General features: G+C 44.1%; 1 pseudogene; it reads left to right on the forward strand.

Annotated features, from left to right (window-relative positions):
• Positions 1 to 1,799: 1,799 nt before the first annotated feature.
• LOC127492242 (U2 spliceosomal RNA) lies at positions 1,800 to 1,980 on the forward strand (annotated as a pseudogene).
• The last annotated feature ends 24,753 nt before the right edge of the window (positions 1,981 to 26,733 follow it).

A 26,733-nucleotide genomic window follows, 5' to 3' on the forward strand; every position in this document is an offset into this window, starting at 1 on the left:
TGGGCACCAGGTTCTAGTCCTGGTTGCTCCTCTTCCAGTCCAGCTCTCTACTGTGGCCTGGGAGGGCAGTGGAGGATGGCCCAAGTGCTTGGGCCCCTGCATCCACATGGGAGACCAGGAGAAGCACCTGGCTCCTGGCTTCAGATCGGCGCAGCGCTGGCCGTAATGGTTATTTGGGAAGTGAACCAACGGAAGGAGGACTTTTCTCTCTGTCTCTGTCTCTCTCACTGTCTAAATCTGCCTTTTAAATAAATAAATAAGAAAAAATAATGACATATTCCCTGGCCTGAGGAAACACAATGTGTAAGTAATACTGATATTTCAACTGCATGGGACTTTAAACACCCACCCACTTGTCTTCATAAGGAAGTCATAGTTTCATTCATAGTTTCATTCTTAGAAAGCCTCATATTCATATCATAGTTATAGTACATATGTCAGTGAAGTGCTATTCATTTGATTTCTATGGTAGAGATACAGTTCTTCAGGTTTTATTTAATTAATTTTTAAAAGATTATTTATTTGAAAGGTGGAGTTAGAGAGAGAGGGAGAGATCTTCCATGTTCTGGCTCACTCCCCAAATAGTTGCAACAGCCAGAGCTGGGCCAGGCTGAAGCCAGGAGCCCACAGCTTTTTTTGGGTCTCCCATGTGGTTGCAGGAATGCATGCATTTGTGTCATTTTCCACTGCTTTCTCAGTCGCAGTAGCAGGCAGCTGGGTATGAAGTGGAGAAGCCGGGATTTGAACCAGCACCCATATGGGATGCTGGCGATGCAGGAGGCAGCTTAAGCTATTGTGCCACAACTCCAGCCTAATTAATTAATTTTGCCACCAGGATGCCATGGACCCAAGCACGTGAGCCATCACTGCCATCTTTCAGAGTCTGCATTAGCAGACAGAAAGAGCTGAGATTTGAACCCAGGTTCTTCCTGGGAGGGTACAGTGTTCTAGCATCGGAGTCGTAACCAGGAGACTAAATGCCTGCCTCCAGCTTTTGGTTTTGATCTGCTCAAATTGGCAACAAGTCAGTATAGGAAATCAATTACTTGATCTATTTTGCTCCAGGGCATCTAAATGGCTTCAAATCTGTCTTGGGTTTTATTTTACCATAAATATAATTTTGCTATAAAATATGCTTAGCTTGATTCAAAGGGCAATTTAAGTACCAGAAAGTATTATTTTCAGGGAGCCTATCTGGAAGAGTGCTAGGATTTCACAGGAGTGAGGGCCACAGGATAGGGACAAAGTTAATATTTATTGGGGCTGGTGCTGTGACGCAGCAGGTTAATGCCCTGGCCTGAAGCACCAGCATCTCGTATGGGTGCTGATTCAAGACCCACTGCTCCACTTCCGATCCAGCTCTGCTGGGAAAGCAGCAGAAGATGGCCCAAATCCTGGGGCCCCTGCACCCCTATGGGAGACCCAGAAGAAGCTTCTGGCTTTGGATCGATGCAGCTCCGGCCGTTGTGGCCAATTGGAGAGTGAGCCATCAGATAGAAGACCTCTCTCTCTCTCTCTCTCTCTCTCTGCCTCTCCTCTCTCTGTGTATGTCTTTCAAATAAATAAATAAATCTTTAAAAAATTGATATTTACTGGTAATGACTCATGAATATTAATCTGATTCTGCAGTCTTGTAGGGAAGCATGCCTTTTATTTTTTAACTTGGTAAATGGAGGCATTCACTAGGAATCATAACTCTGATTGAGAAACTATTTTCAGTTCCATATTTCACATTAATTGCCAGTATGTACCAGTGGCAGAAATTATGTTCCAAAGTTAGTTTTGATCTTTGGCAGATTATCACTTCTTGGCCTTTTGGCTGAGATCAAGTGTAGGATCATTGGCAGATTGACTTGATAAGACCTGAGAAATTGTTCCCTTTACTTTCACTTAATGCATCACATGATCCAGATTTTTATTAAAAGGTGTCATGATTTTCAGGAGTTTAGATTTCAGGTATTTGTATTTTGAGAGACCAGAGGGCAAAGTTAAGAAACCATGAGAAGTTATGGAAAGGATGAATTTTTGACTCTATATAAAGATTTTCTAACAGCTATTAAAAATGGGATGTACTGACTTCTAAGGCAGTAAATGGTGTATGTTTGGAAATGTCAGTCAAAGGCTGCAAGAACACCTGCCAGAGGTGTTATTGTAAATGGGGTTCTTGCTCTGCAAGGTTAGGCTCAGTGGCTTTATGTAACTTGTGTTCTGCAAAGGCCAAGTACTAGCATAGACTTTTAAAATACCATTTTATAAAAAAGACTTTATATTTGAAAGTTAGAGACAGAGAGGGACACACACACACACACACACACATACACACACATACACACATACACAGTGAGAGAGAGGTGTCTTCAATCCTCTGGTTCACTCTGCAAATGACTGCAATGGCCAGGGATGGGCCAGACTGAAGCCGAGAGACAGGAGCGTCTTCTGGATCTCCCTGTGGGTGACAGGGACTCCAACACTCAGACCACCCTCTGCTGCTTTACCTAGCCAGTTTAGAGTGGAGCTGGATCAGGAGTATAGTAGCCAGGACTTGAACCAGTGCCCTTGTGTAACACTGATGTCACAGGTAGTAGCTCAACCCGCTATACCACAATGCCAGCTCCCAAAATATTTTTAGCAAAATCCTTTCTTTATATGTAGGCAAGGGGTAGAAGTAATAATAAAATGAAAAGATGTCTGTTTCACTCATATTAAATTTTAAAATAATCACAGATCATTAAAACTATAATAGTGTATCTGTATGTATTAATGACCACAAGTAAGAGAGTGAATTTTTGTGGGAGGAGGTCTAGCTTGTTTTACGTAGTGGAATGATATTCAGTTGCATCCGTCAGGATTTCATTATTTTTTATAGCTGAGTAATATATATATATATAATATGTCTTATATATAATATATGTAAGTATACTTAAGTATTACTTATAATATAATTATTATTGATATAGTATAATAATATACATGTATACTTATAAGTATTCATATATGAGTAATATATACATATATTAATATATGTATAAGTGTTATATTAATATATATTATATATATTATATTGTGTGTGTATATATATATATGCACCACAGTTTCTTTATCCAGTCATCAGTTGATGGACATCTGGGTTGGGTTGGTTCCATATCTTACCTGTTGTGAATTGAGTTGCTGTAAACATGGCAGTGCAGGTAACTCTTTAATATGCTGCTTCTGTTTCCTTTGCATATATTCCCAGGAATGGTATAACTGGGTCGTATAGTAGATCTATTTTTAGTTTTCTGAGGAATCTCCATACTGACTTCCATAATGGTTATACCAGTTTACATTCCCACAAACAGTGCATTAGGGTATATTTTCCACATCCTCATTAGCATTTATTATTTAAAAATTTTTAGATGGGATTGATCTTTAATTTGCTTTGAACTTCAACTCTTTAAGACTCCATTTAATTGCACCCTTTCTTGTTAGCAGAATAAATGACTTTGCTTTTGTATTTCTATAGAATTGTGATGAATATATTTAAATTGTTTTCAGAATTTATGTTCATCCTGTGTCTCCTGGTAGGCTTTCGAGCCCTGGAAAGCTGTGCCTGTGTTCCATGCATATTTGTGTTTTTAACACTCAGCATCATGTTTGATGCAATGTCTGTGCTTGTCACAGCTACCAACACAAAGCCACCTCAAATACAGTACTAGGGCTCCGTCCATGCTACAGCGGTATTCTGTATATGCTGTTATTCATGTCAATATTATTATTCCCATTACTGAAGGGGAAACAGAAGCCCAAGCTTGGCCATAGTTACCAGGCTGTGTAAGTGATATAACCCTTGGAATATGAATTCAGGCAGGAAGGGTGTCCGGATTCCAGCACCAAGCACCCTTTACTTTCACTGAGCAGGCCAGTTTCTTTAAGCTAAGTTTTGATCTAAGATTTCTGTGAGTCTCACCTTAGGTCTTGGCCAATTAACACTCTCATAAATCTCCTGGGAAGACAAATTTAAGTTTATTGGGAATCATTTGTCTTTTGTGCTTAAAAAGTGACTTACGTATTGTGGACAATAATCCTGTCTGTTGGGAAAAAAACCTCTCACACTTTGCCTTGAAATGGTGAACTTGGTTTACAAAAATGGCAATTAGAGATTCTGTTTACCTTCAACACCACCAACAAAAAAGGGTAAGATACTCCTTTTGTGCATGAATTGGGAATTTATTGGAATTGAGATTTCTAGACATAGGATTATAGCAAATATTTCAAGAAACAGCCATGCTTTGGTAAAACTTGCTGCAAAGGCTTTGTGAAACTATTTTATGAGCCTAAAGAAGAAAGAAGGCATGCAGGGGAGAACCATACACCTGCCATCTTGAAGCAGATAACTGACAGTGTGATGAACCTTAGACCTCTACTGCTGTTAGCAACAAATGCAGATCGCTGTAGAAGGCAGGATGGTCCAGTTTTGGTAATGAAGTTGTAGGTTGTAGGAAAGTAAAATCTAAGTCTTAAAGATCTTATGTGTTATTTTGAGATGCAGGGCTTAATTTCTGCAGGATTCTCACGTGACCCTACTTCCTCCTTCTGTTTATCAACATACCCAGGTGATTTCTTCAGTCAATATTATTTTGGACAAAGCAACTATTCTTCATTTAATCTAATCAGCCACCGAGGGCTACTTTGAATTGTACTTTGTTAAACAGAACTTTCATGAAGTTTTCTGGTAGTTTATTCTGTGAACTTTCTACTCTTCCTTTCTACTCTTAAGCCATTCTTTACATTGTTCATTTCCCAACTGTCTGGGAATGAACACTACCTAAAGGTAAATGTCTCCCAAGTGAATGCAATGTAAGGCAGGTATTGGAAACTGATACTTTTGGTGTTTTTTAAAACTCTTTTAAATTGCTACCAGGATTGAACTGGAAGTTAGATATTAACTCACTCTAAACTCAACTTATGGTGCTTGGAATAAGTCTTTTATTTTGTTATTATGTTTTAAATACTTCTAGCAGTCCATGTAAGACTTTAAGATGTGTGCTAAATAACTTAATTAATTATTGTGAACATGTTAATTAGTAGCCACAATTATTGAATTTCAAATATAAATGAGTGACCCACTCTATCATCTATCTATCCACGTGTCTACCATCTAGTGCTTTGAAAAATGATTGCTATGGGATGTGAGAAAAGTGCTACTGTGAATGCTGGAGGTAAGATATGCATGGCGATGCAGCTTCCCTCTTGGTCATAGGAATCCTTGCAGTCAGAGCTCTGAACTGCTCTGCAGGAAGCTGAAGGGACATCAGGCCGTGTGAACATGACATTGTCAGCAGCTCTAATTCAGCTCACAGCAGTAGCCCAGGTCGGCTGCAAGCTCCGTGAGTGACCCATCTTAGTCACTGTACCTATTTGAGACTTTGCTACCTCCAATGGAGCCTTCAGCTGAGTTCAGCCCCATTCCAAATGGAGTTTAGGGTTGGGTGTTTGGTAAAATGGTCAAGACTTTGGGACATCTGCATCCTGTATCTGAGTGCCTAAGTTTGAGTCCCAGCTCTGTTCTTGATTGCACCTTTCTGCTAATGTGTCCCTTGGGACATAATGGGAATGGTACAAGTACTTGGGCCCCTGTTACCAAGTGGGAGATAGGTATTGAGGTTCCAGATCCTGGCTTTGTCCTGTGCCAGCCGTGGCTGTTGCAGGCATTTGGGGAGGGAACAAGCAGACTGGACCTCTCTTTCTTTCTGCTTTTCAACAACAAAACCAAAACAACTGATTTTAAATGACATGACAGACCCTGTACTGGAACTTGTGCGATGAGCCATTCCTGAATTTCTGACCCACAGGATTTGTGAGAATAAACCAATGAATACTGATTCCAAGGTACCAAGTTTGGGGTAGCCTGTTGCTAATTAGCAATTAAGCCAGCTCAGGTTTAACAAACAGAAAGCAGAGAGGGAAAGCTCCAGACTAAGTATCTAGGTGGAGGAGGAGCCCGAGTTGGTGACTGTCAACTCAGGCAGTGATCCGGGTGTGCATTTCAGTGTGCATTCCTTGCAGCTCCTCTGTGAATAGCACACTAGGTCCTCTCCAAATAAACTGGTGGGCGACGTCCTGACTGTCCTGGTAGGGAGACAGGTGACTGAGGACAGAGAATAACGAAGTGCGTCTACCAGTAATTACTGTGGGGGGGTCAGGGACAGTTGACTGGGGTTGAGGCTGGTGAGAAAGTATCGATTAGGAAGCAGACTTGAACTGAGTTTGGAAAGACTGTAGATAAGCGGGTGGGAGAAGAGAAGGTCCCAGGTGGGCAACAGCATGGGCAGGCATGAGGATGGCTGTGCACGTGGCCAGCTGGGGCTAGGAAGGGGTTTTCTAGATGAAATAGAAATCTGTTGGATTCAACAGGGAGTCACTGGGATTGCAATGGAGTACGAGAGGAGCTTGATAGTGATTTTAGAAATGTTCCTGTGTGCCAATGAAATTTGAGAAAGGATGGAAGCTTTTTAGTGCTTGTCCATCTTTACACTTTTGCTTTTAACCATCTCTAATACTTGTTTTCTGGAAGCTTGCCATATGTTTATTTGGTTATTTTTTTCTTAGAAATGTTACTTCTTTGTTTGAGTTGTACACTCTCCTAGCCCCCTAAAATATGTTTTATTGCTAGATAGCTGGCACTGTAGGGTTCTTCAGGGAACCAGAAGCACAGGATGTCTGTATGTCTGTGTATGAGCGTATATATAAAATATTATTTATTTTTTTAAAAATTTTAAAATGTTTATGTAAAAGAGAAATAGGATGGGGGAGTGGATAGAAAGAGACAGAGACAGAGACAGAGACAGAGAGAATCTCCCATGAGCTGGTTCATTCCCCCAAATGGCTCCAATGGCCAGGGCTCGGCCATGTGGAAGCCAGGAGACAGAATCTCCATCCACATCTCTGGCAAGGGCTCAAGTATCTGGGCCATTATCTACTACTTTCCCAGGTACATTAGCAGAAAGCTGAATCAGAAGCAGAGCAACTGGGACTTGAACTGTATTCTGATATGGGTTGCCAGCATTTTAAGTGGTGGCTTTACCCACTGTGCCATGGTGACAAAACCAAAGAGACTCATGTTAAGGAATTCATGGCCAAGTCCAAACATGCAGTATGGGCTGGCAGGTGAAAGACTCGAGGAAGAGCTGATGTGCAGTGCCGGCCCAGAGGACGTCAGCAGACCCCGTGGCTTGGGAAGGGCAGTGTTTTGTTCTCCTCTGGCCTCCAGCTGACTGGATGAGGCCCACCTCCATAACGATCGCTGACCTGGTTTACTGAACAGGTAGTGATTTCAGTGTCAGTCCCAGGACACCCTCATGGAAGCATCCAGAATAATGTCTGGTTGACTCTCAGGACGACACATGCCTGTCGAATTGGCACAAAACAGCAGGACACGCAGGATGTTTTAGAAAAACGTTGGAGACACAGGGACATCAAGGCACACTGATTCATGTTCTGCTGGTGACACAACCCTTCCAAGTCCCATGATGCGTGCTAACCAGTAGTGTCGCTTGGCCTGCCTGTTCCTCTGGCTGCTTATGCTTTGCTGTGCATGCAAAGTGCTGACCTTCCTAGAAATCTTTTTCTGCTACAGAGGGGGCTACAGGGAGTCCAAGGAGTGATCAGTGGTTTGAGCAGCTCATGGCCAAGCAGAAGAGGGGAGGATTGGCGGGCACAGGATAGGCCACACTGAAAGATCAACACATCCGAACGTGCCGCTGTAGCAGTGAGTTTTGGTGCAGCTAACACACTGCTTGAGCTGCCCGAGTGCCTTAGCAGAGTGCCCGGGGCCCAGCACTGGCTCCAGTCCACTCTCCAGCTTCCTATAATGTCGCCTTGGGAGGCAGCAGGTGATGGCTCAAGCAATTGTGTTGCTGCCACCCTCATGGGAGACCTGCACTGTGTTCTGGGTTTCTGACTTTGGCTGGAACTGTGGGCATCTGGGGAGTAAAGCAAGAGATGGGAGCTGTCTCTCTTTGTCTATCCATGTGTCTCTTCCTCTAAAAGTAAATAAATTAATTTAAAAAAGAAAAAAGCTTCCTCCTTTGAAAGGCAGTGCTACCTCTGGAAGGAGAGTGGCAGAGTCTTGTGAATGCAAATTTCTTGATCATGTTGCTTTATCACTGATTTTTAAGTTATTTATAGAAGATTCGGGAAGTATTTGGAAGGTATAAAGATCATGAATCAAACACCCTTATACAGAGAACTTCAAAAACCTTATGCAAAATGGAGTTTGTTTAACTTGTTTAGTTTTTAAACTCTTGAGATTATACATAGGTGGGATCTTCAGAAAGTTTTTAAAAACATGTATTATGAAAAACTTAGGCAAGGATTTCAAAAACTTTTGCAGCAAAACAAACTTCCCTTTCAGTTCTGTTTTTCAAACTTTTTGAAATACCCCTGTATTATCATTTTATTTAATAAAAAGAAAATTGCTATTTCTTGAGAGGTAGTGAGGGCTTCAGTGGGTGGTCATGGTGGATTGTTGAGCAGAAATAAAAGTCGTGCAGAGAGCTTTTGGCTGTGTATAGAGAAATGACTTGCGAAATTTCTGTTTATCGTTCTTAACTTTCCTTTATGGTTTCTATCACTTATGTTTGTATCTCTAGACAAAAGCTTGTTCAGTTTTGCATATTTTAGAGCCCATATAAATGGGATCACACTGTGTTAATCTTCTGCCACTTACTTGTTCTTTTAATATGTTCCTGAGGTTTGTTCATGTTGTTGTGTATAGCCACAATTTATTCAATTAATTGCAGTCAAGCGTTCATTGTATGAATATACCAAACCTTGCCATTAACTGCACTTTTCTCTTTTCCTTATTAGATGGAGCGCTTTTTAAGGGAGGAGGAGAAGTTGTTTTTTATCATTGTATACTTGGCACAGACTTGGCCAAAACAGTCAGCATATAGAGCATTAAATAGTTTTTAAAAATATTTCCTTTCTTTTATTTGACAGAAAGAGAGAGAAATATCTGCTGCTTTATTCCCAGAAGCACAGAACAGCCAGGGCTGGTCCAGGCTGAAGCCAGGCTGCCTCCCAGGCTGTGTGCTAGTAGGAAGCTGGAACAGGAGTGAACCAGAAGGGACTAAAGCATGCGCTATGACGGGGGCTATGGGTGGCCCAAGTAGCAACCTAGTTGTGTGAGCCTAACTGCTGTGATACCCTAAAGGAGTAACTTAGACCGTATATACCTCTTGTGCCATTAGAGGGCAGTCCTCAGGCAAAAACTCTGGGCACAGGTTTTTCATTTTAGACTGCATTGATGTATTCTGAGGTTCCAGGCCTCCCCAGTGGGCTCTGATAGGCACAGCAGAGACAGTTTTGTTTTGTGACTTTAAATGGTGATGTCCTTACAGGTGATCTTTGGGTGGTCAGTCTGGAACGGAAGAAGGAGGGTGGTCTCAGACTGCTGCCTTCCTGAGGAGATGTGCTGACACATGGTGCATAATAATAATAATGTTGCATAATAATAATAATAATGTTGCGTAGTAATAATAATGCTGCATAATAAGCACTTAATGCCTTAGCAGCAGGACAGACAATTAGCTACTCAACAGAACAGGTAATTTCTCAGATTTGTTCTTTGTGTAAAGAAACAAAACAAAACAAAACACCTTGGGGTGTATATTTTTTCTCTTTCTGAGCCACTCTCCTGTGTTCCTGGAAGTGGGGTAGCAGAAGATGAGGTTGATTTGAGGGCTGTGTGTTTTCCAGGCACAGCACTCTCCAAATCCTCGCCTTCATTACTATAGATTTTGTTATATTATCCTCTCCTCAGGAAGTACCATTTTATAATACATCTCCTTAATCAAGAAAAATAAGAAACTGCATGTTTCATAATGTGTTTTCCTGTTGAGCAACCACTAACGCTCCTTTTCAGCTGTAGTTGACCCCACTGAGTTAAAATTTAAGCTTTAAACTAATGCTTCCAGACTCGTGACTGCGGGTTCTTAGGAGACTGAAGACTGTTGCTAGAAGTTGAAAATGCTTCAAACCTTCTCTAGACTGAAGACACTGATGGATAGAAAGTGTACACAAATATTCAAATGTAGGTGGAGGCAAGCATGTTGAATAAAATAAGAATGCATGTTAAAGTCTTGTTAAATACGTTTGAAGGCATTGCTGCTTTTACATTTTTGTTTGACTTTATTTGTGTGTATGTGTGTAGTTCTGAATAGTCACTGGGGGTCCACTGCAAGTGCTGTGGTCTGAATGTTGGTGGCTCCCCCAAAATCCTATGTTGACAGCTTGTCACCAGTGTGTTGGGTTTAGGAAGTGGTGGGCTTCGGGAAGTATCTAGGGCTTGAAGGCTGAGCTCTCATAAGAGGATTGAGTGCCCTTTTTAAAGAGGAAATGGTGTGCTGTCCTGCCCTTTCTACTGTGGGAAGACATACAGAGGAGGTGTGTGTAGGAAGAATAGGTCTTCCCAGACAGCAGATCTGCCGGCACCTGGATCAGGGTCTCTCCCACCTCCAGAGCTGCAGGGGCCAGTGTGTGCGGTTCAGAGCTCTCTATCTGTAGTGGTGTCTGACAGCAGCCTGAACTGACCGACAGGAAGCACAACTTCATTCTCAGGCTCTGGACCCTCATCCTGCCTGTTCGTTTCACCTATTTCTTCTGGTATTTATCATCGTATTTCTAAACAATATGTGTGTGCTACCATTTCTTTTTTTTTATTTAGTAAATATAAATTTCCAAAGTACAGTTTATGGATTACAATGGCTCCCCCCCCCCATAATTTCCCTCCCACTTGCAGCCCTCCCTCTCCCATTCCATTCACATCAAGATTCATTTTCAATTATCTTTATATACAGAAGATTGATTTAGTATATATTAAGTAAAGATTTCAACAGTTTGCACCCACACAGAAACACAAAGTGTAAAATACTGTTTCAGTACTAGTTATAGCATTACTTCACATTGGACAACACACTAAGGACAGATCCCACATGAGAAGTAAGTACACAGTGACTCCTGTTGTTCACTTAACAATTTGACACTCTTGTTTATGGCGTCAGTAATCTCCCTAGGCTCTAGTCATGAGTTGCCAAGGCTATGGAAGCCTTTTGAGTTCGCCGACTTCGATCTTATTCCGACAGGGTCATAGTCAAAGTGGAAGTTCTCTCCTCCCTTCAGAGAAAGGTACCTCCTTCTTTGATGGCCCCGTTCTTTCCACTGGGATCTCACTCGCAGAGATCTTTCATTTAGGTCTTCTTTTTACCATTTCTTGATATTTTTTTTTTAGTTTTAGATTTAACTCATTGAACTTCTATCAGAAAGAGCAGGATTTAGTTCTCTTCCCTTCTTGTCATTGGCATGATTATGAAAAGTAATCAGACTTTACATTCTTTTGATTAAAAAAATTTAAGTCGTGTAATTATATAATATGTTTGCAATTCCACTTTTAACAAATTTTAGTGTTTTGCTCTTTTTGGGAAATTATAACAATGATTTTGACATACACTTAAGTAGTTCCATCCTTACCACTAATAATATACCGCTAATTTCTCCACTTAAAGTATGTGTATTATATTAGAATCGTCAGGTTGTGTTCTGTTGCAAATATCTGCAAATCCCTATCATTTGTTCGTTTGTTGTTGGACTAGTTGTTCCCTGAAGCTGTGTTCTACTGCCAGCACAATGCCTTCCTCTTCTTTCTTTCATTCTAGAAGTAAGTCCTCTCTGTGTTGGAGAGCACAAGAGGCACTATTTGAGGTCTCGTGTGTCTGAAGGTTTCTGCTCTGTGTGCTGAGTCATGACTGGTAGTTGGGGTAGACACAGAAGTCCACTTTGGATATCATTTCACTAAGAATTTTTACAGACATTGCTACATTTTCTTCAGACTTCATTTCCGTGTTACATGATACCTGTTATGGCTTGGAAAATAATTCAGATGTTCCTCACATGGTCAAGTCTTGACCCTCCCCCCCAAGTCTATGTTCATGGATTAAGGCTGGAGTTTAGTGTATTAAGGATGGAATCATAGTGGCTGCAAGTGGGTTCTTGGGAGGTGGTTAGATTGCATTAGGTTCTGTGATTCTGTGGCAATCACTGTGGCTATATAGAGAGACATATAGCCGTGAGGGCAGAGTGTGTGCCCTGTGTCTCTGCATCCTGACTCCCGTGTTATCTTCCCTCCCTTACCAGATGCCTAAACCAATGTGTCCACCTGACCTTGGACTGTGAACCTCCAAACCGTGTGCCAGCGTAAGCCTCCATCCTTCTCAAGCAGCTCCTGTTAGTATTATGGTTAAAATGATAAAAAGCTGACTAACAACACCATTCTGATCCTCCTTCCATTGTCTGTGACCTATTTTTATTTAAATTTTTGTGTTTTCTCCTCTGAAAGTTCTTAAGGCTCTGTGTTTGATTCCAGTGTTCGTTTCATTTATTTATTCATTATTTATATACTTATTTATCTTAAAGTCTAGAGAGAGAGAGAGAGAGGAAGAGAGAGAGAGAGGAAGAGAGAGAAAGATCCTCTGTCATGTGGTTTACCCCCTAAATGGCTGCAAGAGTGAGGATGGAGTGTTTGGGGGCCGTCAGGGAAGTCACATTTCTCCATGAGAGCCTTGGGAGGATATGGATTTCTGAGCCCACGATTGTGGGTGGGCAGTTGGGACAGGTACGGCTAGAAAGGCATTTCAGTGTATCACTTAGGTTCAGGGCTGTGTGAGGAAGGGCACATATAAACTTGCCTTTTGGTATGTTGTGTTTCTCTAACCATCCACAAGGTAGAGAGAAACAGCCCGACTGGGTAAACCCTGGATCAGAATCCACCCTCACATATTGCATGACTGCCCTTTTTCGGGCGATCACCTTACACGGAAAAGTTCTGAAGAGCTGGATCATTTACTCCTAGGTTCAACGTGATATTAAGCCATCTTGTCCATTTTCTTCGGTTTCTGCGCATTGTTTTGGATCCTTCATCTTTCATAGTTTTCTGGTTGTATGCATTCTCCCTTGGATTACACTCAAGTTCAATTTCTTCAGTACACATAACGTTAAGTTTCCAGCTTGTTAGGAGACCCCAGCAGTTCTGATAATTCCTGTTTATTTTAGGAATTTTAAACAGCAGTTGGAAGCAGCATTTCTACACGATGCCTCGCCCACACATTGTGAAAGCTGTCTCTGAGAATGTCATCTGTTTACTGATGCAAACCCTACATCATCCAAGGGCCTTTTGAATGAGAATTTTATCAGCTCAGGTTGAATTACCACACTGGTTTCACTGGCAGAGCTGTGAGCACCACCAGCCAGCACACCCTCCGCACGTGGAGGTGAAGCAGCTACTCCGTGTTGTGGGAGTGCATTTGTGTGTGGTGGTTCATGTGTCTGTGTGTCTTTATGTCTGTGCCGTCAGCAGTCTTTCCTAGTGAAATAATACTGAGTTTTTTTCTCTGCATTCTGCTAAAGTGCTTTCTGTTCTAGGTATTCAGTAACACAGACAAATGTTCCTTGTGTAAGTAATGCCTCAGACTAAGGTGGAGCTCGACTTCTATGCATCACATTGAAAAAATACTTGAGGGGGTGGTCATGTGTCACAGCAGTTAGGATGCCATCGGGAAAGCCGCATCTTATACTGGAGTGACTCCATGAAAGTCCTGGCTCCGATTCCAGCTTCCTGCTGATGTGCACCCTGGGGGTAGCAGTGATGGGTCAAGTACTGGGGTCTCTAACACCCACATGGGAGACCCAGACAGAGTTCTCAGCTCCTGGCTTTGGCCTGGCCCAGTCCTGGCTGTTGCAGGCATTTGGGCAATGAATCAACAGTGTCTGTCTACCTCTCTGTCTTTCAAGTAAATACATAAAAGTTCAAGAAAGAAAAAAATATCTTAGTGTGGGAACCTCTTCCTTCAATAGAAAGTGTGCTGTGGTTGAATGTGTTCTCTCCGAAATTCAGGTGTTGAAAGTTAATGTTGAACATAAGTGCTAAAAGGTGGGGCCTTTGAGAGGTGATGAGGCCGCAGGAGCCCCTCCCCTGCGGATGGGATTGGAGCCTCATAAAGGGGCCCGTGGGGGTGGGGTGGGGGTGGGGAGGGTGCCCGGCTGTGTGCTCTCTGCCTTCAGCCAATGAGGACCGCACGTCTGCCCTCCCGAGAAAGAACCCAGCAGAGCCTTCCAGACGGCGGACCTGCGGGCGCCTTGTCTTGGACTTCGAGCCCCCAGAACAGTGAGAGGAAACATTGGTGTTCTTTATAAATGCCCTAGCTTGTGGTGTGTGTATTTTTTGGTAGAAGCGCAGACTAAGACAAATGTACTTAAGCAGTTTGTTAATGCTGAGTTTGGACATCTTTTCTTCTCTGCTTTCTTCCTCCCGCTTCCTCCTTCCTTTCCTCTTTATTCAAGATGCAGTCTCTTCTCCTCGGGCAGTGTCTGTCTGAGACCTGCTACATTCCAGGCTGTGCTCTGGGTGTCTGGGAGTTATAAAGACACAATTCCACATACAATGAAGCACCTTTGAGTACGTGGTAGGTCCTGTGCGGTCTTCACATACCTTCTTTTTTTTTTTTTTTTTTGACAGGCAGAGTGGATAGTGAGAGAGAGACAGAGAGAAAGGTCTTCCTTTGCTGTTGGTTCACCCTCCAATGGCCACCGCGGCCGGCGCACCACGCTGATCGATGGCAGGAGCCAGGTACTTATCCTGGTCTCCCATGGGGTGCAGGGCGCAAGTACTTGGGCCATCCTCCACTGCACTCCCTGGCCACAGCAGAGAGCTGGCCTGGAAGAGGGGCAGCCGGGACAGAATCCGGCGCCCCAACCGGGACTAGAACCCGGTGTGCCGGTGCCGCAAGGCGGAGGATTAGCCTAGTGAGCCGCGGCGCTGGCCCACATACGTTCATGACTGCGCGTTCACAACAGCTGTGGGAGGCAAACACTCTGATTGCCTTCAGATGTGGAAGCCGAGTCTTAGGCCCAGTGAATGCCGAGGCTCTGCAAGGGTGGAGGAGCACAAGCGCTCAGCCTGCATTCTCATTCCTGTTCGCTCTTTTGTCTAACGGAGGGCTAGCAAGAACAGGGACCAGCACAAAAATACGTAGGCAAGAAGACTGGGAAGGTGCTGAGAGAACCTCCCGCAGGATGCTCTCGGGGCTCAGAGGAGGAGGGACCCCCGAGGAGCTGGGCAGTCTCCTGGAGGGGTGGGGAACGATACTGGGAGAGAAAGGTGCAGGAGGCTTTCCACCGAGAGGCGGCGATGTGAGTGCTGTCAGCGGGACCAGCTGTTGATCCACCAAGAACAGTCAGAGGCCCGGAAGGGAGAGCCCGAGTCCCCTTCTGTGGGGTTTTAAGTACATTCAGAAGGGGGTGGAATAGAACACACAAGGCAGGAGGAAACGGGTGATGGCTGAGCAGGAGAGCGACATGAGCTGTAAGAAGTCACCCGCTGGCATTCTTTAGGCTGGATTAGTGTAAAAGTAGAGAGTCTGGGAGATTGATTACAAGTTTGGTCAGAGGTTGAAGGCTTGAGTTCAAGTCCCTCAGTATCCTTGGGGACTGGTTCCAGGACCTCCACATCCCAGTAGATAGAAAAAAAATCCACTAATGGTCAGGCCCCTCACATAAGTTGCATGTACAACCTACCCGATCCTCCTGAGTAGTTTAAACTTTTTTTTTTTAATTTTTTTTTTTTTTTACAGGCAGAGTGGACAGTGAGAGAGAGAGACAGAGAGAGAAAGGTCTTCCTTTGCCGTTGGTTCACCCTCCAATGGCCACCGCTGCAGCCGGCGCACCGCGCTGATCCGATGGCAGGAGCCAGGATCCAGGTGCTTTTCCTGGTCTCCCATGGGGTGCAGGGCCCAAGCACCTGGGCCATCCTCCACTGCACTCCCGGGCCATAACAGAGAGCTGGCCTGGAAGAGGGGCAACCTGGACAGAATCCGGCGCCCCGACCGGGACTAGAACCCGGTGTGCCGGCGCCGCAAGGTGGAGGATTAGCCTATTGAGCCGCGGCGCCGGCCCTCCTGAGTAGTTTAAACCACCTGTAGACCACTTCTTTTTTATTTTTTTATTTTATTATTATTATTTTTGACAGGCAGAGTGGACAGTGAGAGAGAGAGACAGAGAGAAAGGTCTTCCTTTGCCGTTGGTTCACCCTCCAATGGTGACCGCGGCCGGCGCGCTGCAGCCGGGGCACCGCGTTGATCCAATGGCAGGAGCCAGGTGCTTCTCCTGGTCTCCCATGGGGTGCAGGGCCCAAGCACCTGGGCCATCCTCCACTGCACTCCCTGGCCACAGCAGAGAGCTGGCCTGGAAGAGGGGCAACCGGGACAGAATCTGGCGCCCCAACCGGGACTAGAACCCGGTGTGCCGGCGCCGCAAGGTGGAAGATTAGCCTATTGAGCCATGGCGCTGGCCCTGTACACCACTTCTAATACCCAAAACAATACAATGCTGTGTAAATAGTTGTACTCTGATTTGGAGAATGAGAAGAAAAAAATTTTTGTATGTATTCAGTACGAATGTATTTTTTTAGATCCCTGCTGTTAGAATCTATACCTGCATTGCCCTTGGATGTAAAGGAATGACTGCACTGGTTTTGATTTTGAAATGCGGGGTGGATGAGAGTTCCTTTCTATGTGTGCTATCGTGTGGTATCCGTCTGAAGCAATTGTGCGGTCTGCGTAGCTCCGGGAGAATGGTGAGACCATCCGCTCACACAGGGTGGCAGGTTTTGGGGGAGCGAAGTGGAGATGTCTGCATGCCTCTAAGGGTGCAGTGCTGCGTTCCTCTCTGACGAGGGAATACATGTGCATGGTCGAGAGCGAGGGCTGGGTTGTTTGATCTTCCTCTCCCACCTCTTGGTTCCCTCGCATAAGGCATCCTTGCCATTTGGAAAGTTACCCAATGCCCGAACCCACCGCCCGCCGTCTGTGTCTTTGTTCCGATTTCTCTCCATTGTCACCACCAAATCCAGGGCGTGAAACATCTTAGCTCTTCGTATCTGAGTGGTGCTGAGCCTGTGCTAATAAAAATACACATTTCTGCTGAACTTCACCAAAGATAATAAAAGCAAAACCAAAGCTAACCTCTAATAAGCCAGAAAAATTAAGCATATGGTCTTTAAGTGAGAGAACAGGGAAGCCATGAGAAAATATACCCCTTCTAGTAGGGAGTAGAGGCTGCCACAGGACATCTACTCTTGTCTAAGCGGTCTGCATGGTCTGTGGCTAACTGGTCAGCCCACAAAAATAAAACTCTTGGATAAGCTTTGGTTTTCCAGACAGGATAAACATGAGTTCCTTAACTGTGTGAAGCGAGGTCATGGTGAGTTTGTCGAGGCAAAAACATTTTTTAGAAAGTTCCACTACAGTAAGCAAGTTCAGGATGCTTACGACTGGCTTTATTGTATCATCTGCCTATAATCTCATTAGCTGCCAGCTCATGGCATTAATAGAAGGAAAGTATTTTGTCTTAATTCTCTCAATTAATCTCTAATACTTTTTAGTTAAATTATTTCCTGGCAAGTATTTTGTTAAAAAAGTCCTAGTGAATAGATTTAAGATTGAATTATTTTGAGTGGGATTCATTCTGATAGCATTTTGGAGATGTCGCAAAATGTCAGATGTGCTTACTTCAGAAATAAGTCTCCACCCTCTAGATTTCTCTCCGGTGTTTGCCAATAGCCTGCTCACCACCTGTGTCTGTCTTGCAGCCCATCGCTGCCCACCACTCCACTGGTCTTGCCCTGTGTGTCCTCTAGAGAAAGAAGAAGTGCTTACTAGTCAGGGTGCCGACAGAGGCAGACTTCTGAATTCATTGTCTACACCCTCTGCGCCTAACAGAACTGTGCAAGTGTTGCTGTTTCGGGTTTGGCTCCCTGATCTCCTTTTTATCTAGTTGAGCTGGTAGGAGCTCTTTGAGAGTGTTTGAGAATCTCAGTGCTTAGTGTAATCCGCTCACCTCTGGAGCGCACAGGCTGTGCCCCTGAGTTTGTATCTTGGGGCTTCACATTGTTTTCAGCATGCAGTGGGTTCCTCAGTAAAGATTCATGGAAAAAAACCCAAAGGATCCACTTGTTTGTATCTGTTGACAAAGTATGCTTTGGAGAATGGACTCAGTGCCATTGCTATGCAGACACACAGCTTAGTGATAGAGATGTTTGGAGAAATGCAGCGTTAGGAGATCTCATCCTTGTTGGAACGTCACAGGGCACTTGTGTGATCCTGGATTCAATGGCCTGCTGCACATGATGCAGCCTATTGATCCTAGACTACACACACGCACAGTACAGTATGGTGCTCTGCTGACCAGGGCAGGGAGCTGCAACACTGTCGTATGTGTGTATCTAAACATGCAGACCCCCCCACCCCCAAAAAAGAGGGGTACAACAGATAGACGAGGAACTTTGCAGCCCATAATAACCCTTGTGTCCCTTACCATAGTGGTCTGTTGTTACAGGGTCGTGACTGCAGTTGGAAATGAGGCTGCTCTCTCATCTGTTCTCAGCTCCGCTTTGTCAGGCATCTCCTTATTCACTAGTGCACCTGCTTTGGTGCCGTTGCCTTTGTGCCTCCTTTGGGCATTGCGTGAGGCTCAGTGTCCATTTCTTCCCTTACTGGTTGGTTGCAAGCAAAAGAGTGAACATTATTTTTTCAATTCAGAAAAGAGTAGTTACTTCCTTGATTTAACATTCTCAAATGTATTTCAATTTAAAGAGCCATATGTTAGTCCTGACGAATCCATTTGAGTCTGTCTATAAAACCCCAGTGTGCACAGGGCTGAAGCTTACACTGGGACAGGGTGTTGATTTGGGTTGATCGGGATCGGGATGTTGGTCTTTGTGCTGTGGTGTTGCCCAGGCACTGTGGGGTGGAGCTGAGCAGGGTTGAGTGCTTCCTGACCTGTCTGTCTCACAGAACGGGGTCCATGTTCCTTTCCAGGCGTGGCTCCTTTGCATCCTTCCGCATACTCTGAACTCTGCTCTCTGCTACCTCCTCCCAAATCTTCATTGGTTTCATGTGGATAGCTGAGCCTCGTCTGGTCTCAGAGTATGCCGTTCCATCCTCTAGCATTGCTACCACCTTCTTTGTCTATATATACTATGACTTTGGCCATTTTCAAGGGTTCCATGTAAATGGCTCAGTCTCCTGGAAGCCTTCACTGCCATCCCCTTGATAGATGAGATGGGTTTACAATGTGTTCCATCTGTTCATTTAGTAGTTTCTTCCTCGCTCCTGGTACTGGGCAGTGAAGGCATGGGCAAAGCTTACTAAACTGTTCTGTGTTTAAGTTTGTTCATTTATAAAAGGGAAATGTTAATAGTATTTTATCCCATATGGGGTTTATGAAGATTAAATGAGTTCACACATTGAGAGGAGTTGCAGATTGCCTAAACAATGATATGTAGTGGTATACACATCTTTGATTTTCTTATTGCTATAATTTTGTGTTTTATTCCCATAACACTAATCGTCTGGGACTTGTTTTTTATTTTTCTCGTTATTACACAGGGGCTTTCTTTGTGTATTCAAAACTGGGGCTGTGTAGATGGCTGTGTAGGCTGTGGTGGACCTGCGCGGTTGCTGGAACCTAAACTGCATCACCGGCAGGTGTGGGTTTGGTCCTTCTGAGGGATACAGCTTGTCTGGTGCTGGGGGTGGGACGGGGTTGAAACTTGAGTCTGAGCTGCTATGAAGGCAATGGAGCAGGGCAGCCTCCTTCAGAGGGCCCTGCAGCAGCAGTGAGATGAGCGTCTGTCTGGCCACAGGCCAGTGCTGGTCACACAAGGGCAGGTTCTGGCACTGTTGGCAGCAGCTTGCTCCAGTTCCTGCTTCCTGTAGACCACACCTGTCACTCCTCTCCCCCACACCCTATACTCCCTGCAGTGGTCCAATAGGATATGTGGTTAACCTTGACTCTGAATCCCCTGTAGTTAGAGATTATCCTTGATCGTATAGATTGCTTTCCTTCAATCCATGGCAGACCTTCAGAGCCAAAACTTAGGTTTGCTAGAGAAGAGGGAATTTTGCTTAAAGGCTTGGCGATGCTTATGGGTTTCCAGCCTACCTGAGGATGTCAGACCTGCCAGCTCCCCGAAATGGGTGAGCCATTTTAACTCACAATTTAATTTGAAATAACACTTCACTACCAGTTTGTGTGTGTGTGCATGTACATAAGCTTGGGCCTCTGGAGAACACTGGCTGATAGCCATTTTTCAATGCTTTTTACTTTTCACAGAAGGAAAAAAACAAGTAATGTTTTGGAGAAATCTCACCAATAGTAAAATCTCAAATCACTGCTTTCGTTGTAAACATAAAGCACTTAATAAGTGTGATTCTATGAAATAGAAATGCTTCTTTGTTCTGAATGACAACTGTCTTTAGTGTGGGACTGAACCCTTGAAAATTAAGTTATTTGTGCAAAGGACAATTAGACACTTCAGTGGTCATATAGTCAGTTCTCCCTCAGAAGATGTGTGGGACCCTTGCACTACTTGGTCTCCCCCAGTAAGGAATTTAATGTTTGGTTTCCTAGGTGATTAATAACTAAAAATCCGAAACCCATTGCAGTACTGTAGTTTCCACGATAGCATGAAAAAGACAATGTCTAGGAAATAAATTAAAACTACCATCAATAGCAGGAGGACACAGCCAGCCTGATTCTTCTTGACTAGGGTAGGGAGAAGTAAGATTTTAGAAAACAATTGCTTTTTTTCCCCAGAATTGGATCAAATGTTCTAGAAAATACTGTTTTTCAAAGAGGAAATTTCTTGCTCTTCATAAAACTAATTGGTTTTATTAGAAGATTTTTCTCAGAAGTTTTTAGTAACTCTTATTACATTGTCATTTCACTGTTGGAATTTTAAAAAGGTTTATAATTGATTATACCATAAATGAAAAATGTGCTCTTCACAAACTACAAAGAATCTTGCTTTATGGAAAAGCAGTCCGTGGCACTGTGGAGGGATAGCGATGTTATGGGCCAGGTGTGCCACTTAGGGATGTCAGATTCTCTGCAGAAGTAACCCTGTGTCGTGGCCTCGTCTTTATATTTTAGCCTGGCAGCTGCTGTGTCACTGGTTTCAGTCGGGAATTCTGTTCCCAGAGGCTCCTGTGAAGCTCTGACTCAGGCAGATGCCAGCTCTGAAATGAGCTCAGAAAATTCGCTGATTGCTCTGTGTTCATGTCTGTTACTTCCTGTGGTGGTGTGCACCGTGCACACAGAACAAGGGGACGGCGCTGGCACTGGTGCCTCACAGGAATTCTGTTAACATTTAGAATGACTCTAGGTGAGTAACGTCAAAGGCCTCATAGGAAATGCATTCGTGACTTTCTGTCTCTCGGATTTTGAGGTCTCTAATTCTTCCCTTCCCATATCTTGATAAAATACCTTATTTCTCTGGAAGTAACATATACGACTCAGTTAGTGATGGTTTTGTTTCCATTTTTTAGCACCTTAAACTGAATTTTTTTTGACCGCTGTTAACTCAGTGTGGTTTTTGACTCCAACTCTTAGCCTTCTTCCACCTGCTCTCTCTCATACACATACACACCAAATTTTCAGCTTGTAGTGGCAAAGCATAAGCTCTGGTACTGGAAACCTTGGATTCATGTCTTAGATGCATCACTGTTGTGATTTTTAAAACCTCTATTTTTTTTCTTACAAGATTTATTCATTTTGAAGGTCACAGTTAGAAATTGTCCATTTGCTGGTTTACTCTCCAGAAGCCACGACGGCCAGAACCAGGCCAGGCAGGCCAAAGCAAAAGCCAGCAGACCAAGAAGGAAATGAGCATTTATGCCAGTCACTGACAACAGCCCTAAAAAACACTTAGCAGGACTAGGCTCAAAGCCTAACACTTGATGACAACAGAGCTCTGCCCTCAAATGACACAGTTGATGGTTATGTATCCAGGGATTGGTATACACAGTGTGACCTAAAATGCACTTGTGAGTTTGATGGGCACCATCACTCTTTAGAGCCTGTTAGGTCCTAGGAGTGCAAGCGGGCAGTGGATGCGTGTGTGTGGTGTGGTAGGGGGAGGGTGGCAGATGGCTGGCTGGTGGAGTTATTTTGTGCTCTGCACGATTGCATCTCGAGTTTACACTAATTAAATCCTTAGCAATAAACTGATGCAGAAAATACTCCTTTTGTAGGGGAGAAAGCTGGAGACCTCTTTGTGCCACTTTGAAACACCTCTTGTATCTAGATAAGTTTTTACCAAAAGAATGAATGTCAGGTTTAAGGCTGAGAAGGATGAGAGCAATATAAAAGCAATGATCGGTTTGTGTAGGGATAAAGACAACTCAGTTCTCCTTTGTGCTTACTCTTTTATGGCAAGCAGCCATCATGCCAGCCATCTGGCAGGGGGTCAGAACCTGGACCTAGAGTACCCAGATAGACGGCAAATATCCTCAAATAACACTGTCAACCAAGTTACTTTTGAGTTCTGGCTTCTTGGTTGTCTGAATCCTTGCTAGTAATACTCTGGCTTATCACCCCTACCCTCATAGCTATATACTATCATCTCCCTAAACAGCTTATCTGCTAAACAATATACCCTCAATTGTAAAAAAACACTAAGACTTTGGGTGATATTGTGAGCATAATTTATTAGTATTGAAGAAATGTTTTTTGCTACCCAGCAGTTGCGTTTTCCTCACACTTAATTCAGTTAACTCTGGTGGAAGGTTTTGGTCTCTGGTTGATATTTTTGGGATTCTGAGATGATGCCTGTATCCTGATTCTGTAGTTTCATGCCACATAGTGTAACTGGGATTTGTGGAAGTAGATAGGAGCTAGATGATACAGGTTCTGTGGAACATGGTAAAGATACTTCTTTACCATTGTTTTTTTTTTTTTTTTTTTGGACAGGCAGAGTGGAAGAGTGGATAGTGAGAGAGAGAGACAGAGAGAAAGGTCTTCCTTTTGCCGTTGGTTCACCCTCCAATGGCCGCCGCGGCTGGCGCGTTGCGCTGATCTGAAGGCAGGAGCCAGGTGCTTCTCCTGGTCTCCCATGGGGTGCAGGGCCCAAGTACTTGGGCCATCCTCCACTGCACTCCCTGGCCACAGCAGAGAGCTGGCCTGGAAGAGGGGCAACCGGGACAGAATCTGGCGCCCCGACTGGGACTAGAACCCGGTGTGCTGGCGCCGCAAGGCGGAGGATTAGCCTATTGAGCCGTGGCGCCGGCCACCATTGCTCTTTTATGAGCAATAAGGAAGTCGTTGAAATGGCTTGAGGTGAAGATGGCATTGTTAATGGCAGCTGAACTAAGATTGACCAGATCTTGAAGTTTGCTGACAAAGGCTTAAGACTCGGAGATCAGAGACCTGGTTGGTGACTCACTGAAGAGCAGTCAGCATGAAAGTCAATATATCATTGCTCCTACATCCCACAGTATGAGTGGGTCCAGATACTTGCCTGTGGGTCTCATTTTACTACAAGAGGAAGCCTGGGCTTGAGGAACTCGGTGTTTCGTCATGGACAATAAGCACGTCTGCCTTTTGCTCCTAAAGGGGACTTTATCTTTACTGTGCCAGACAGTGAAGAAGCTTGGTCTTTGCTACAGAAGGAGCATTACCTTCTAGTACTGTCAGAAAGCCTGTATATTTTTTTCTGGATGAAGACACTGTCATCCAAGGGTGCTCACTATTTGAGCATGATTGAAGAGATAGACCACAACAAAGAACAATCGGCTTGCAAGGTGTGCACAGATGGAGAGACCCATGAAGAGTCATTTCTCCAAATAGCTGTTCCTTGTTTCTGTGTCATTTTTACCTATGGAGAATTTTCCCATGAACGTGCCACTGTGTTAACCTGTCTGAGTAATTCAAGTACACTAGGCACTAATTCAAATATTGTTGGATATGTTTGTGATTATATAGAGTTTAGCTTGGCCTGCAAAGAAGAAATGCAGGATAATTCTGTTGCCCATAATAACCCAGGGCGATGGGTTTAGGTTGACCAGAATATCTCCCAGACTGAGGTGGTATCATCAGTCACTTCAGGTAAAGCCAAGGACAAACATAAGTACCAAGGAAGTAAGTACACATGACTTATGACTTGGTAGAATAAATTTTGCTGTCACCAGATGACTATATGATCTGCCATCATGTTTTCCTAAATTCTTGAAGATCTCTCAATCTGACTGTAAAGTGAGAGTTACCACGTTTTGTGGAGAAAGGGGACTGTTGATTATTTAATTTGCATCTTAGAAACAAGATTACGGCTATGTGTAGAGAATGGTTTAGAGATGAGAATGAGCAGAATCATGGAGCCAGATGAGAAAGTGTTTCAGGTTGGAGGCGTAATGATGGCTTGTACAGGGAGGGTATCTGTACAGGTGAAGAAGAGTGGACAAGATCGGCGTACATTCTAGAGGGAGAGAGCAGAGGATTTGCTGATGGCTGGAATGTGCAGGATGAGAGGACATGAGGAATCTGAATGACTTGCAGGTGTGTGGCTTGAGCCACTGCTGGGTCTCCTGAGATGTGCACACTGGAGGAGGGAGTCAGGAAGTCACTGAAAGTCCTGTTTGGGACAAAAGTAATCGTAATACTTGACACAACATAGAGAGACTTGGCTCAACCCTAGGTCTTGAGACTACTGCATTTGTGCTCATCCAAAGATCGGAGGGATCATGATTTTATAACTGGCACAAAGGATCAAGAGGACAAGGAATGAGGATGAGTTAGGATAAAAAGGAAAGAAATGCCGGGTGCAGAAAATAGAGAAGGAAGTGAAAAAGAAGAAGTCAGAGAAAGGGAACCCAGAGGTGTGGATATAGGTGGTGACAACATCAGGATAATCGAGGACAGAACACAGGTAATGAGTAAGAACTATGCAGCCAGGTCCTATTTTGTTAAAAAGAGAAAAAATATTTCTGACCTACTTAACTTTTCAAAAAGTAGTCTGGTGTTAAGGGAAACTTGGATTACTGTGGCATTTACATGTAATTTCTGGGATGAGTGTTATGGCGCAGTGGTTAAATTGCTACTTGGGATTCTTGTATCGCCTATCGGAGTGCTTGGGATGGAGTTTGCTGCTTGGGCTTCTGGTCCAGCTTCGTATGAATGTGCTTTGGGGCAGCAGGTGATGGTTCGAGTACTTGGGTACTGCCAACCACACAGGAAACGTGGGTTGAATTTCTGTTCCTGATTTCAGCCTGGCTCTGTCCTAGTTGTTGCAGGAGTTAAATAGCAGGCCAAGTATCTCTTTGTTTCTCTGTCTTTCAAATAAAATGAATATAAATAAATAAGAAATCACTCTAGGGTAAAGCCTCTTCCCTATTATTTTGTTAATATCTTCTAACCTCTACTGGATCCCAGTGTGCCACCGAAGCCACGGGCCATGATGTTGTCTTCTGATTGCCTCTCTCATCCTCTGCACTTAGAATGCACACAGAAGCAAACAGTATTTTCCTTTCAATTTCAGTCGCAGGTGTTTAAGGTTGCCCATCTGAGTGAGACAACAGAGTTTGACACCACCTCTACGCGTTTATGTACACTAAGTGCCAGGCATAACTGAAACGCACTTCATTAGGAAAACTCGGGCTGATAACTCTCTTCCAGAGGCAGTTTTACAATGGCTTACAGTCACAGCATTTTATCTTGATTATGACACCTTCCCCTTCCTGTTGAGATGGGTTATTTCACGTGTTATGCAACCATCCACATCTGACTTATTTTATGTAACGTAGACATGGTAGCATATGTGAAAAACCCCAAATTTTAAGTTTATAAAGGAATGGAATTCTAATTTTTCATGTGGAAGCATGAGAGTTTTTACTGCTGTCTATTAAAGCCACTGCTGTTCATAAAAATTCATCTTACAGAAGGTAGAGGTTTATTATTTTCCTCTGTGCCTGTGTGTGTGTGTGCATGCGTACATGCAGTCATGTATGACTGCTTTAAATAGTGTATCATTTGATTGATAAAGGTTAAATAATTTCAAGTGCAGGTCCAAATATTTGCACCATGCCAGTGTGTATTCTCAATGGAGACCCATTTTTGCTGTTCAAAGTGAAAAATTGACCGTGTCTGCATTTCAAAGGAAACTAGAAAGTGCTTCCTTAAGGTGTTGACTTTTCCTCTTGTAGGTGGTAGAGTGAGATGATCATGACTTTCGGTTCTGGGAGCAGTATCTAGACAAGTGGTTAGGATGCCCACACCCTGTATCCACTACCTGGGTCTGGTTCCAGTTCCAGTTCCTGACTGTCGCTTCCTACCAGTGCATACCCTGAGAGGTCGCAGGTCAGAGTTCAAAGACCTGGGGCTGCTGGCGCCGCGGCTCACTAGGTTAATCCTCTGCCTTGCGGCGCCAGCACCTGGGTTCTAGTCCTGGTCGGGATGCCGGATTCTGTCCCGGTTGCCCCTCTTCCAGGCCAGCTCTCTGCTGTGGCCAGGGAGTGCAGTGGAGGATGGCCCAAGTGCTTGGGCCCTGCACCCCATGGGAGACCAGGAGAAGCACCTGGCTCCTGCCATTGGATCAGCATGGTGTGCCAGCTGCAGAGCACCAGCCACAGCGGCCATTGGAGGGTGAACCAACGGCAAAGGAAGACCTTTCTCTCTGTCTCACTCTCTCACTGTCCACTCTGCCTATCAAAAAAATAAAATAAAATAAAGATATTAAAAAAAAGACCTGGGGCTGTGCCACCCATGTGGGAGATGTGGACTGAGTTCCCAGTTCCTAGCTTCAGCCCTAGTGGATGTAGGCATCAGGGCACTGAACCTGCAGGTGGGAGTCCCCTTCCTTCGCTTCATTTTCGA

The sequence above is a fragment of the Oryctolagus cuniculus genome, chromosome 9 (genome assembly GCF_964237555.1).
Source record: "Oryctolagus cuniculus chromosome 9, mOryCun1.1, whole genome shotgun sequence".
Lineage (NCBI taxonomy): Eukaryota > Metazoa > Chordata > Mammalia > Lagomorpha > Leporidae > Oryctolagus > Oryctolagus cuniculus.